The 13,639-nt window shown below is 39.6% G+C and overlaps 1 pseudogene; it reads left to right on the top strand.

Annotated features, from left to right (window-relative positions):
• The first annotated feature begins 539 nt into the window (after nucleotides 1-539).
• LOC144124396 (uncharacterized) lies at nucleotides 540-12,422 on the top strand (annotated as a pseudogene).
• Nucleotides 12,423-13,639: the final 1,217 nt, after the last annotated feature.

The raw sequence follows: 13,639 nt of genomic DNA, 5'->3' as shown, positions 1-13,639 counted from the left end.
ATGCTACTTCCTGCCAATGCATATGTAGTCCTCCTTGTCTAGGACCCTGGAGATTGTTTGCAGAAAGGCGTAGAATCAGATGGATGCCTCCCAAATGCCCTCCAGTGTCTCCAGCATTTAAGATTCACAAACAATTGTGTACTTAATTAACATCTTAACCACACATCAGTAACACAAGCAGCAGCACCGCGTTAAAGGCTTTCGCCTCACCGCACTTTAGGTCAACAAAGTGCCCCCCTGAATTTTTTTGGATCAAAATTTCAGGCAATTATTGACGTTCCTACTGCATGCTACAGTAACATATGCATTTTTTTACCTATTCAGCAAAGTTCCAGCGGTGGTAAACATGAACGGCACGTGCAGCAAGTGGAAGTGAAAGTAAGTGGCAGTCGGTAGTACTTGCCTGCTCTGCGTACCGTGTAGCATGATTTCTAGCTTTTGAAGTAATTTAGCGGCGGTATAAAATTTCAGTGACTGATGCTGGCGGAACATAAGCAGGAGCTTACTGGGGGCCAGTATATTAATCGGGTAACGGCATAATGGCTACGGTGCCGAGAAGTACAAGTTACAGGCATGCACGCCGAGAGGCACGTCGTGAAATTGAGCTAATAGCGTCGGCTGATGGCGATGGTGTTGCATACTCTACTGATCTTTCCGAATCTGATCTGTGTGCTGCTGCATAGCGGCAAGAGGAACTAGACCCTAGCTCGTCACAAGTTTCATGCCTTCAATATGCGACTGAATATGTGCCACAGCTTCCATGTGGGGACTTCAGGTCGAAAGAGGGACCAGGTTCCGGATCGTCGCACGCTTTAGGTCGTAAAGATGTGACAGAAGTAGTGCTGCAGCCTTTATATGTGGATTTCAGTGCTGACATTGCTGATCTAAGCATAGTTTCAGAACCAAAAAATTCACCTTATATAGCTACTATGCTATCCAAGGCGTAGTTTCGGAATCAGATAGCGCACCTTGCAGTCAAATCTACTCCGCGGGCCGGGAAGCAGCTTCTGATCCTGGTGATTTGTTCCAATCAGAGCAGTCCAATTGTCATTGCTGAAAGAAAAGCTGCGGCAATGGAGCTTAGAGGGAGCTGTGCCTCACACCACGCTCACAAAGCTTTTAATAATACTGCGTGAACACTCAGGCTTTTCTGAGTTGCCAGCCTCTGCTCGATCACTTTTGTCTACGCCAAGAGTAGCTCAAAATGTGAAAGCGATTGTTTCCAGTCAGTGCTGCCTTTTTCCTCTGGGAGGCAGAATTCGAGCGGCACTGCAACATGTAAACAATATTCCTGGTCCAGTGATCTTGCAGGTGAATGTTGATGGCTTGCCTTTGACGAAAAGCACTCGAAACCAATTCTGGCCAATTCTTTGCCGTGCAGTAAACTGCGAAGGAAGTGACATTTTTGTGGCTGGCATTTATTATGGCCAGTGCAAGCCTGTTAATGCAAAGGTCTTTCTCAGACAGTTTGTTTTTCTGTGGACCGGCTGAGGTAGTCGACCAGTGCATTGCATGGAAATCATTGTTTTGTTTAGGTAAAGGCTATTCTATAGTGGCATTTCCAGATGAAGATTATAGTACGGCAATCGAACATAAGGCATGGCTCAAAGATGATGGCAACGTGACATTTTTGCCATCAGAAAAGTGTCCAAACCGACTGCGACGCCTGGTAACCGAGGGTATGACACCCAGAGAAAACTGGACGGAAGCAGAATGTGAAATCAAGAGCTGGGGAGTAAGTACATTTATTTTTTTATGTATGCTGGTTCTGAAGCTGTTGTTTATTTCAGGAACTTATGATAAGGCTTCAGAAAAGCTCCATTACTTGAAGTACACATAAGACATGCAAAGTGAAGAGGAGGAACTGGGTCGAGGAAAAAGAAAAAGGTGCCCAACGCTTTCTTTTGACTATGAGTCGTCTCAACATAGTACCTCTGATTCCTCAGGCAGCAACACTAAGTACGAGCGGCCAAAACCGCCTACACCACCTCTCGCCAAGAAAACTACAGGTGTGGCCTCTTGTAGGTTTACATTATATGCAATCCTTACACATATCTGATTCCTTCCATTTATGTGCCCTAAGTGGTAGACCTAATGCCTCATCAACCTGTACAAAACGAACGCCATGATTAGCAGTGCTGTATTGTTAGTTACCTAATTGCAAATCTGAGCTTCTTGCAGGCCATCATTGCTTGCATTTCTGGGCCATCTGCCATTTTGTACACCTTTTCCTGTGTCAGCAGGGCAAACATGAGATTAAATGGTACAAGGTGCATGCCAATATCAATATGACACTTCAGTTGTCCTACTCCTTACACCGATATGTGGATTTTTGTTATAAAGAAGATGCAGTTAGGTTGGTGGTCCTGCCAAGAAAAAAGATGAACAGAACATAATTGTCAAATTTTTTTCCCGTACAGTGCGGGATAAAATTCTGAAAGTTGCAAAGAAGCAAAGGCTTAATGTTTCTCAGTTGGGTTTTGAAGGCAATACGCCCGTTTTTGTGAATGAGCACTTATGTCCTGCTAATAAAGTATTGCTGGGAATGGCGGTGAAAGCAAAGAAAGAGAAAAAATGGAAGTTCACGTGGGTGTCAGACGGAAAAATTTTGATGCGCAAAGTTGAAAACTCACATGTTCTTCACGTGACAAGTGCAGAAGACTTGCGACAAGTTCTCTAACACAATGGCTGTTTGTGTAAAGCAAATCGAGCAAACCTGGATAGAAAGGGAAAACATATCTATTTTGCATTGTAATATCCGCAGCATACATAAAAACTTAGACCTTCTTCTTTCCTATTTATCACAATTCTTCTTTCATTATGACATTATTGCAATTACAGAAACATGGTTAAAGGAAAATGAAACCGCTGAAATACCCGGATATGCCATGATATCTTTACCAAGGTGCCGCCAATCACGCGGTGGGGGTGTATCGCTTTTCATAAAGAATAGTGTTGATTACCAGGTTGTAAAAGATAGCTCATGTAGTAAGCAGTCTGTTGAATCTCTTTTTGTACACCTCGGCTGTGGTCTTAACATTGGTGTGGTATACCGGCCTCCCAACGCAAGCGTAAAGGACTTTCTCTCGGATATGGAAACTATCTTCAACCCACTAATGACAACCAATACTCCACTTGTTATATGGGGTGATTTCAACATCGATCTTTTAAAAGATGGATGTTCCGAGTGCGACTACCTGCTTCTCATGCAGTCATTTAACCTTAAGAACATTATTTCCTCACCTACTCGTATAACACAGACATCTGCATTCCTTATTGATCTTATGTTCTGCAACAATGAAATGACTGTACGCGCTGGCGTTTGTGATATAGCTATTGCTGATCACTGTCCGACTTTCATGTGTTTACCACGCACTTACTTATATCCGCATTGCAAAACGTATTCTAGAGACAAAAGAACTCGAGTAAATTACGCCTGCGTTCGAAACTTCTTGCAGAGCATTGATTTTGTGAAATTGTACGACAGTGATGTGAATATAGAGTGTGAAAATTTTATCCGCTGCATATCAAATGCCGTAATGAAATCCAAGCGCGAATGCACACGTCGTAACTACGAAGAAGCTGTGTGCCCGTGGATAACTGATCATATACTTGCGGTTCTAAAGAAAAAAGACTCCTTCTATCACAAATGGAAGCAAAACAAAACAAACAATTATTATCACGGTCAATTCAAGCTTTATAGGAATAAGTCTGTTACGATGATGAGGAGAGCGAAAAAAATGTATTACAGTAATTTAGTCACGAAACCTGGCCTTGACTCGAAACAAGTTTGGAAAATTGTTAAGGACGTCACAGGACTTGGACCGAAGAAACGCGTTACCCCTAACGACCCCTCCGTACAGGTAGTCAATGACTTTAATAGCTACTTCTCCAATGTTGGTGAATCTCTTGCAAACCAGTTCTCTTTTCAGTCCGCCTCTACTGCCCTACCCAGAGTTGTCCACACCGATTTTAATCTAAATGCAGTCACTGTCGAGGAAATTACATCTGTAATAAGTGCACTGCCAGTTAATAAAGCGGCTGGGCACGACAGTATTCAGACTGCAGTTTTAAAGCATAATATCGACATTCTGTCCAACCCACTATGCCATATATTTAACCATGCTATAGAGACTAGTTGCTACCCAAACATTCTAAAAATCGCGAAAGTTGTGCCTATTTATAAATCTGGAGACGAAAACAACCCAAGTAGTTATCGTTCAATATCTGTACTAAGCATTCTAAATACTCTTTTTGAGAAACTAATTGCCATTCAACTAAAAATATTCCTTAGTCAGTATAACATCATCTGTCACCAGCAGCATGGTTTCGTCCCAAACAGGTCGACCTCTACAGCCGTTCTAACGCTTTCCCAGTTGATAAATTCAGCTCTTAATAAAAACGAAATCGCAATTGGTATATTTTTAGACCTGAAGAAGGCGTTCGACACTGTATCACATCCAATATTACTGAGGAAACTAGCCGCCTATGGGATTGTTGATGACACACTGCAATTTTTCACCAGTTACTTATCAGGTCGACAACAGAAAGTGGTAATTAACAACCTTGAATCTACATATAGCTATATAAAATGCGGAGTACCCCAAGGATCTGTCCTGGGGCCTCTACTGTTTTCCATTTATATAAATGATCTTCCAGGTTCAGTCTCGCTTTCACAGGTTCTCATGTATACAGACGACACGGCCCTCATATTCACAGGTAAATCGGTTTCTGCGATGCAAGACGACATGAAGCAGGATTTAATGACTGTTTCCAACTGGTTCAGTAACAATAGATTAACATTGAACGTTGCGAAAACTAAATATGTCGTCTTCCATACAAGAAGAAGAAACGTTGATTTTAACCATATTAGGATTTCCTTGAACAATAGTATAATCGAATCAGTTCCTTCATTTAAATATCTTGGTGTTATTTTTGACAATAACCTTAACTGGAAGAATCAAGTGAACAGCGTTTGTAATAAAGCTGCGTTTGGTTGCTACGTCCTTATTAAGGCTAGACAATGCTTTCCTCGCAACATATTACGAAGCTTGTACTTCTCATTCGTTCATTGTCATATGAGTTATTGCTGCGAATCATGGGGCCACACATACTCAACTTATCTCACACCTCTGCAACGGTTACAGAAGCGAGCACTAAGGATTATAACATATTCTCCATTGCATCATCCAAGTAACAATCTGTTTGAAGAAGTTCGAGTACTAAAATTTTCCGCCCTACGCGACTACAAAATCTCCCTTCTAGTAAACTGCATGTTAACAACTAACTCTCCACTCCCGATGAGCTTATTCACTTTGCCTGTTCGCAACACAAGACATGCTGCCAATGGTAATTTTAATCTTCCGATCCATCACAACACATACGGTGAGAGATTGAGTTCATTGGGACGAAAGTCTGGAATACATTGCCATTGGAAATAAAGCTTGCCAGAAATTTTAAGCTATCTTCTAAATTATATTTCTTGCATAATCAAGTAATCATGTGATTTCCTTTTTGTGTTTCTGTGTTTCTTAAAATGCCGGTGTATACCTTCCTTGTACGTTTGCCAAAATGCCTTGTTTGTGCATGCGATCGGACACTGGATGCTTTTGCTATGTTAATTCGCTGTTTTCATTTTTTTCTCACTTTACATATTTATGTGGTTGCCTAAATGCCTAAATGACTTGATTTGTATTGGACTGGACACTAGCCATGTAGGCTATCGGTCCAAATATTTTGTACAATTTTTTTTTTTGAATTATGAAATAAAGCTTCCTTTGATTGATTTGATTGAGAATGCATGTAGCTTTTCTAGAGTTATTTTGAAGATAACTATAAATCAGGTGACTGGAAATTCAGATTAGCAGTGCCTTTCAGCAAATAAGCAATGTGAGATAGGCATAGATATGTCACCTTATGCTAATAAAGAGACTATGAGGAAAAATGGAAGTTGGCTTGCCCTAATAGACTACTAGCTCCTAACCACAAAAAGGCCATTTTTACTGAAAATAACATTCTTATAAGGTAAAAAATAGCAAAATTGAAATGATAGGTGTCCCCACTACTTGCCAAACCTGCAAGTACAAGCACTGTGACATTATTCATACACTGTAGTATAAATATTTGAGGCTGATAGATATATGCGAGGTTTATGCTTTTAATTAATGAAGTAAGTTTTGTTTCTAAGTAGCTAGTGCACCTTTATTACCTTCACCTCTCAGCAATCGTGGTTTCCACTGCACTGGCCTTTGATGCACTGATGCCGCATTTCTTTTTCTGATTGCCACCAATGAACTCGATTTTTGAAGTATGTGGTAGGAAAAGTGTGAAATTCGTTTTTCTCAACATTGCTATTAGAACTCCAGTGTGCCACGGCGTGCCACACAATATAGCCAAAAAGTAAACCCATTCAACTATTTGTGACAAAGGCTGTATCTCTACATATCATTTCTCAACATAAGGATTATGGCAACATTAAAGAGTTGCCATAAACACTAGATGTTCAAGTGGTTTCTTTCTGTCGCTCGCTTTTTTTTTTACATGCCCATTTATCTCAAGGTGTATCGCAGTGACAATGTAGTCATACTGGTACGTAAACCATGAAGGTATTGGTGAGCGCTACCAAAATACGGAAAGGGATGAACACACAGGACAAGTGCTTTCCTGTGTGTTCGTCCCTTTCCGTATTTTGGTAGTGCTCACCAATACCTTCAAGGATGCATTTCCAACTAGCCCCAGTTGTAGCTATTTTGTGAACCATGAATCATGCTTCTTATATAATAGGAAACACAGTGAATAATTTCCTTCTGCAGGACTTGGAAACATTTGCTCTTATAATTTAACCTTTCTTTTACCTTACTTGAAGGTGGTCGATTTTGTACTCCTGCCCAGAGTTCCTGAGTCCTCAAAATAGTGTTGGGGATGCTGTGGACATGGCGCAGACAAAATACGTTTCAAGTTGCAGATGCATCTACAAGAATAGTGGAGAGTTGGACTGGTTGGTTTACGATCATGTTGGGAACAGCGCTAACACAGGACAGAATGAGAACACAACACAGGCACTAGTCAGCGCCTGTGTTGTGTTCTCGTTCTGTCCTGTGTTAACGCTGCTCCTAACATGAGCATCTACAAGCTCTGCACATACATCTTCTGGTTATTTGGCCCAATTTTAAAATCCACCAGTGATTAGTATCTAGTGTCAACTATTTCTGAAATATTTTACTTCATTTTCTTGTAATGTACAAGTTGCCATTAAAAATGCTGTCAGGAAATATTAATATCTGCCAAAAATTGCAGACTAAACTGCACCCATTTGGATTCTACAAAGGAACGTTTAGGGCCCCTTCTAATGCTACATTGTAGTCTAGCTGCTGCCTGAGCATTGTTTTGATTGTTTTGAAGTGTGGCATGACAAAATACATTTCAAATTTCAGATGCATCTACGATCTCTGCATAGGCATCTTCTGGTCCATTCTTCTATGAAAATCCACCAGTGCTTGGTATGTGATACTGAGTTGTTTTGCTATTCATTTTTATAGTATTTTTTTCCTTCAATTTCCTGCCTTGATCATTAAAAAATTTTATATCAGGAAAAATTAATATCTGCCAGAAATAATAGACTAAACTGCACCAATACAAAGCAAGGCTTCGGGCACCTTTAAGCCTGCATTGTTCTCTAGCTGCTTAACGCCTGAGCATGGTTTTCATTATAGGTACTTCTTCAGTTCGAGATGTACGGCAGCATCCACTCAGTTGCCCTGGTATGTGAGCTGCATCAGTTACAATAGAGCGAATGTAATGAATAATTTCCTTCTGCGGCATGCCACTAACAACGGCACATGCTTTGTCCCTTCTTTGTCCTGCCTGTAGGGAAGCCACTGCGTGTTGCTGCAAGAAGTCCTGGTAGGTGTTCAGAATACTTTTTGGAAATGACATCGTGAATGTGTGACATGGCAGAATGCTTTTAAAATTGCAGATGCATCTATGAGCTCTGCACAGGCATCTGCTGCTGGTCCCTCGGCCCTGCGTGCTGACCCAGAAGTGCACGGTATAGTAGAGCATTTTTTTATATGCATGTTTCCTTAGACTACTTTATTTCTGTGCTGTAGGTAGTCCTTAAAAGCTTTATATTGGGAGAAATTTATTTCTGTGAAATTGCAGATGTATAATTAAAGTGCATCTGCACCTTTTTTTTTAAGAAAGATTTTTGGCATTTGTTCATGCTATATTGCAGTCTATGGCCTACATCTTTTTTTTAGGTACCCACTCTACTCAGTATGTACAGCACTGTTCATTGCGTTTCAGTGGTATTTGAATGTCAGTTATAAAATAGAAAATGTGGCAAATAATTCATTCCATATCAACCACATTAGCACATATATTAGCCTTCCTTTGTCTTGCCTGCAGGTGGCCCATTGCACACAGCTGCACAGGTAGGCCTTCAGAATACCTTGTGGGAGTTGGCTGTAGCAGTTATTGTATGTGTTGTGACAAAATGCATTCTAAATTTTGGACACATCTACAGCTTTTGAGGACACCTCTTCTCCTAGTCCAAGGGCCCTGCATCCAGACCCACAAATGTATGGAAAGAAATACTGAAATTTTTGCTTTTCATTTTTTTATAACAGCATTGTGCTTAAATCTCGTGTGCTATACAGGAAACCTGCAGTCATATGCATTATAAGAAAAGTCCAACTTTTTGATAATGCTGAACTTAAAGGTTGGATTCTTATATGAGCGGTTTGGTTTTTGCATCTTCCAGGGTTTTGAAATACCTATATGTACAGTAAGTGTTTTAACTTTAATTATTACAACAGAGTTTACTTCTGTTTTTTGTGTGACATGTTCCTACATGTGAAAAATCAGTCATTTTCTTTTATACATTCTTTGAAATAACTTGCCATGCATATATATTGCGCAAATATCTGAAGTTCGAATTATGCTAGAGTGTTTAGAGATTGGCACATTCTCTAAACCAATCACAACATTCAAAATCATTATTTTTCAAGCCAATTAAGCAGTGCAGTTGTTGAAATTTCAACAAATATTTCTGGCACAGTTAGCTTTTGCACCGAGTGGTCTTCAGCATGTCTTATGCACCTCTGGCAATTATTCCGCTTGCTTGTGTAGATATGCTAAAAAATGATTTTGATCTTGTGATTTATGAGGCTTAGAGACCCTGAGCTACTTGATCAGGTACGTCGTTGCGAAGAGCTCCGGGTTTAATCTGCCTGGCATTTAAATTGCTAGAAATGTGCTTTATACTATAGTAGTAGGACATGGTTGGCAAGAAATCGAAAAACCATTCCTAGCATATATGTGTACAAAATATGTCAGCTGTTGTACAGTGAATAGGAAATTGCTCCCGGCACTACAGTATTGGCTTAATTGGGGTATGCCTTAATGTTTTTCCTGCTTCCCTGCCCTCATGCAGTGGAAGAATTTGAACTATATTTTGTCATTTTGTTGTTCATCATTTCATGTTTTAAAATTTCTTATATTTTTGCATAATTTCCCACGAAAAAAAATTTTTTTTTGTTCAGAATGATCAGGTGGTACCTTTTTCTTCACTGCTTCAAGGACAACTAGTGTACCAAAGCATATGTTAGCACCTTATAGGTTGCTTGTTTTCTTTGACTGAACAAAACTTTTTTTTCAGTGTTCATGGAAAGGATCTGGGTAGCACTAAATGTGATAAAATTGACGCAGAAGACACACTCTGAGTACTTTGCCATGCTGCTACAAAATATAGATCATGCCCCATTGGAAGCGGAGTCTTCAGGACATCCCCCTTACATCCACTACTGACCTGATTGAGTTTGACAAAAAATTTGAGAGACAGAAAGGCAAAAAATCTGCTGATATGAAGTTCTTTTCATCTGTTATACATGATTCATGTCAGAGTGATTATTGATGCGCACCGTAAAGTCAATAGTTCCACTATGTGGTGGTGTGTGTGTGTCTTAATATAGAATGTGTGCATGTAAAGATTGCACTGTCCAAAAAGTTTGCATTTTAAATTTGCATTTTGTTTATAACTGTTGCATGTGCACAGCTTTCTTTATATTGATTTGTAACCTAAATATTAGTATTTAAGATAACTATTACTATATGTGTTGTTTGGGCTTTTGCATCCAAAAAATTGAGGTTGTGCATGTCTTTTACATATGAAGTTTCTTGCTGGTGAGGGCCAAATTTTCTCCTGTGTCATAATGAAGGGCTCATAATGAAGAGAATATACATATATTTACTTGTACCACCTAGGGATACCTCACAACAGCATACCAACTGCCTTCAATATGACTAAAACTGACTACAGCAGTAGAGTTCCCCACTACTGGCTTTAGGAGTCCTGATTTTTTTCTTGGGCTTATTTCAATCCTAATTCTGTTTTGCTTCAGAGAAATCACATGACCGTGCAAGGTGGAAACGCTGCAAGAAAAAAGACATCTCATATTCTGCGAAGTATTGTAACTCCTGAACTACCTTCTAGCTACAGCTGGTATGGTGCCAAGGGGAAGAACAAGTTCTGCGAGCTGAATATATGCAAGATCATGCGCAGTAAGTATTATTTGGAAGCAACTGTTTCAAATGTTAAAGGAGTGCAGACAGAAAATTTTAAACACAAATAAGTGATCTGATTTGCATCCTAGGCACAAAGAGAGATGTGCTGTTCCAAATGATGTGATTTCACGGATTCCACGTCCCAAAAATCATTGACAGAGGAGCTGTTGGCCAACGCTGACATAGGTCATCTATATGGACTGGTTGGCAGAGCCACTAGCAGAACATGGGGCAAGTCCTCACCATGCAGCACATGATGCCATAATGGACACCAGCTCTGGCATTGACCTGACAGAGACCAAAAGTACTTGTATAAAACAGTTTAATTTTTCACACTGTGCACTGGATATTCGAGCTCATTTCCATGATTAATGTGCTTTTATGTCTTATTAAAAGCAGAAAAATGAACACCTAAAAACACTGTCTGTACCTTTTTAAGACTTTGAATAGAAATCAAATCACAGAATCAATATCTACATTGTTTATAATTGAATTTTTGTTCTTGATAGGATTGTGTCAAGAACAGTAATATTTTCATTGAAAAAATATGTCACTTTTATTATTTATTTTCAGTCTGCACATTTACGCACCTCACAACTAATCAGATCGATTTTTGTTGTCATCTAGTCAATTGGCTCATTGCTGTAGTGCCATGAATGCTACCACAGGTTAGAAAGAGCTAGAATTACAGCCTTTTTAGTCTGCATTAGGGATTATTTTCATAGTGCCTGCACAGAAGGCATGTTCCAGAAAGGAAATTGATAATAAGCTGAGTAGAAATGTGCCATTCTTTGTTACTCAAGCCCGTGCCCATTGCCTACTGGTTCAAATTTAAGGAAATGCAGTGAAGTTTGGCTGCAATAATTTTTAGTGGTGAGATACATTTTCCTATAAAAAAGGTTTATATATATAAAATATACACCCTCTCGTTTGTATATAGGTTGCCTAACCGACCAGCAGACCTCAACTCAGGCACAGCAAACTTAGCTGAAAGAAACTGAAAAGGCATGGTTTTGGCATGCATTTGAATGGGTAGTGTGCAAGAAAATTGGTGGACAAAGCTGCGCTCCTGAGCAAAACTCAATGGTGAGCGTGTTGCTAGTGCACTACATTTTTTTTTTATATAACACCTCGGAATGAGGATTTTTTGTTCCAAACTCTGCTGATATTTTTTCCTGTGACACTGTGCACAGAGATGATTGATTTTGAGAGCACAGAATTCAGTAGGTTATTTCAATAGATACTGCAAAAACGTTTACCAGCCTGTGTAGTGAGGTAGAATCATGAAATGGTTCTTTTAGTTAACTTCGGTATTCTTAGGCTGCTGAGTCCTCACACACCTCTCTTTACTTGGCTGGCTGTTTGTGGTGGTTTCACTCCTGGAAGTATGTACTATTGAGATTAAAAGAAACACGAACAATGTGGCACCTATGCATTTTGCTGTTTGAATTTCTTTCGATCGCGCTTTTACCTTGGTGGTAAGAAAAAGACGCTAGAGCCATTCTACAATGCATCACACACGACACTAGTGTCTTTTTGCTACCATCTAAGTAAAAGTGTGATGAAAAGAAGTGCAAACAGAGGAGCACCTGGGCTTCACTCTGTTTGCATTTCTTTCCATCGCCCCTGTACAAGGATTAATTCCCTGCAGCAAGTACCATCTGGTGCCAACAGCGTGTGAAGGTGCTGCAATATGTATATTGTGCTGCAAGTTTATTTTCTTCAAATGCGGTCAGCGATTGAAAAAAAAAGAAAGGTGAACAGAAAAAAGTGTCTATATGTAATGGGCCTTTTTTGTCTTCCTTCCAGCAAGGCAGTCTATTTCAGCTTTGGCCCAAGTGACAGGATTTCTGCTTTAGGTGTGTAGATGACTCTTCTTTTCGATGACACTAGCAGCACAGAAAAGAAGACTGCCTAGAATGAGATGCCAAGCATTATCTTGAAAACGTCTAACTTTATTGATACCTAGCAGTTGTAGTATAAGTGTCTAGAAATGCGATGCTTTGTACGTGAAGAACTTTTTTTTTCTCTGACCAAGCCAGGCATATTTATGCCCATCTGAAATTTGCTTGCATCGATCTATACTTGCTGTTTTGGTCTCCAGTCACACTATACTTGTCTAAATTTGTTCCTGGCTGCTAGCACTAGAGTTATTTTTCATCCCCAGTGTGCGTTTATATTGCTATTGCAGAAAAAAAAAGGATATGTGGATTTTAATGACTTTCATTGTTTTTGCAAGAGATGATCATAGTCCCTATACCTTGTAGCAGTCTTATAATTTGTCAATTTTTATGCCATGCAATGTGTAGCCTGTTTTATATTTTTTTCTTCTGGCTAAACTAGTTGCCTTGAAGCCTATCTACTCCTTATGCACAATTGTACCTGCTTTTATTTCTGGTCATGTGCTTGCTCAAATTTAGTTGTGACTGGTAGTGCTTGTGTCAATATTTTAACCTCTGATGTGTGTGCTTGTATAGCTGCTATAGAAAAAAAAGGCTCATATGTGATTTAATAAATCTTGACCATTTTGGATGAGGCAGGCAGTAATAGTTCCTATGCCTTGTAGTAGTCAGACAACCTGTCTCATTTTAGCCATTCCACGTGCAGTGTGACTGAAATGTTTTTCTTCTGACCACGCTAATTGCATTGAAGGCGATCTACTACTTATGCACAGCTATACCTGCTTTTATCTCTAGTTGCTTGCTTGCTGAAATTTGATCCTGACAGATAGCGCTTATGTTAATATTTTAATCTCTCATCTGTGTGGTTGGGTTTTATTGCTGTTATAGCAAAAAAAGGCCAATTGTGTTTTGAAAATGTCGATTGTTTTAAAGAAAACAATAGTTCGTATGCCTTATTGTAGTCACATAATTTTCCTCTTTTCAGTTGCGCCATGTGCAGTGTGATGGAGATTTTTTTTCCCTCTGTGTTAGTTGTCTCGAAGCCCATCTAATACTTTTGCACAACTGTAGCTGCTTTCAACTGTGGGCGTTCTGGGCTTGGTAAGATTTGGTCGTGACTGATGATGCTTGTTGCAGTATTTTAACCTCCAAATATTTGTGCTTGTATTGCTATT

The sequence above is a fragment of the Amblyomma americanum genome, chromosome 1 (assembly GCF_052857255.1).
Source record: "Amblyomma americanum isolate KBUSLIRL-KWMA chromosome 1, ASM5285725v1, whole genome shotgun sequence".
In the NCBI taxonomy this organism is placed as follows: Eukaryota; Metazoa; Arthropoda; class Arachnida; order Ixodida; family Ixodidae; genus Amblyomma; species Amblyomma americanum.
Note: the sequence above shows the minus strand (reverse complement) of the source record. Positions and strands in the feature narration are given on the sequence as shown.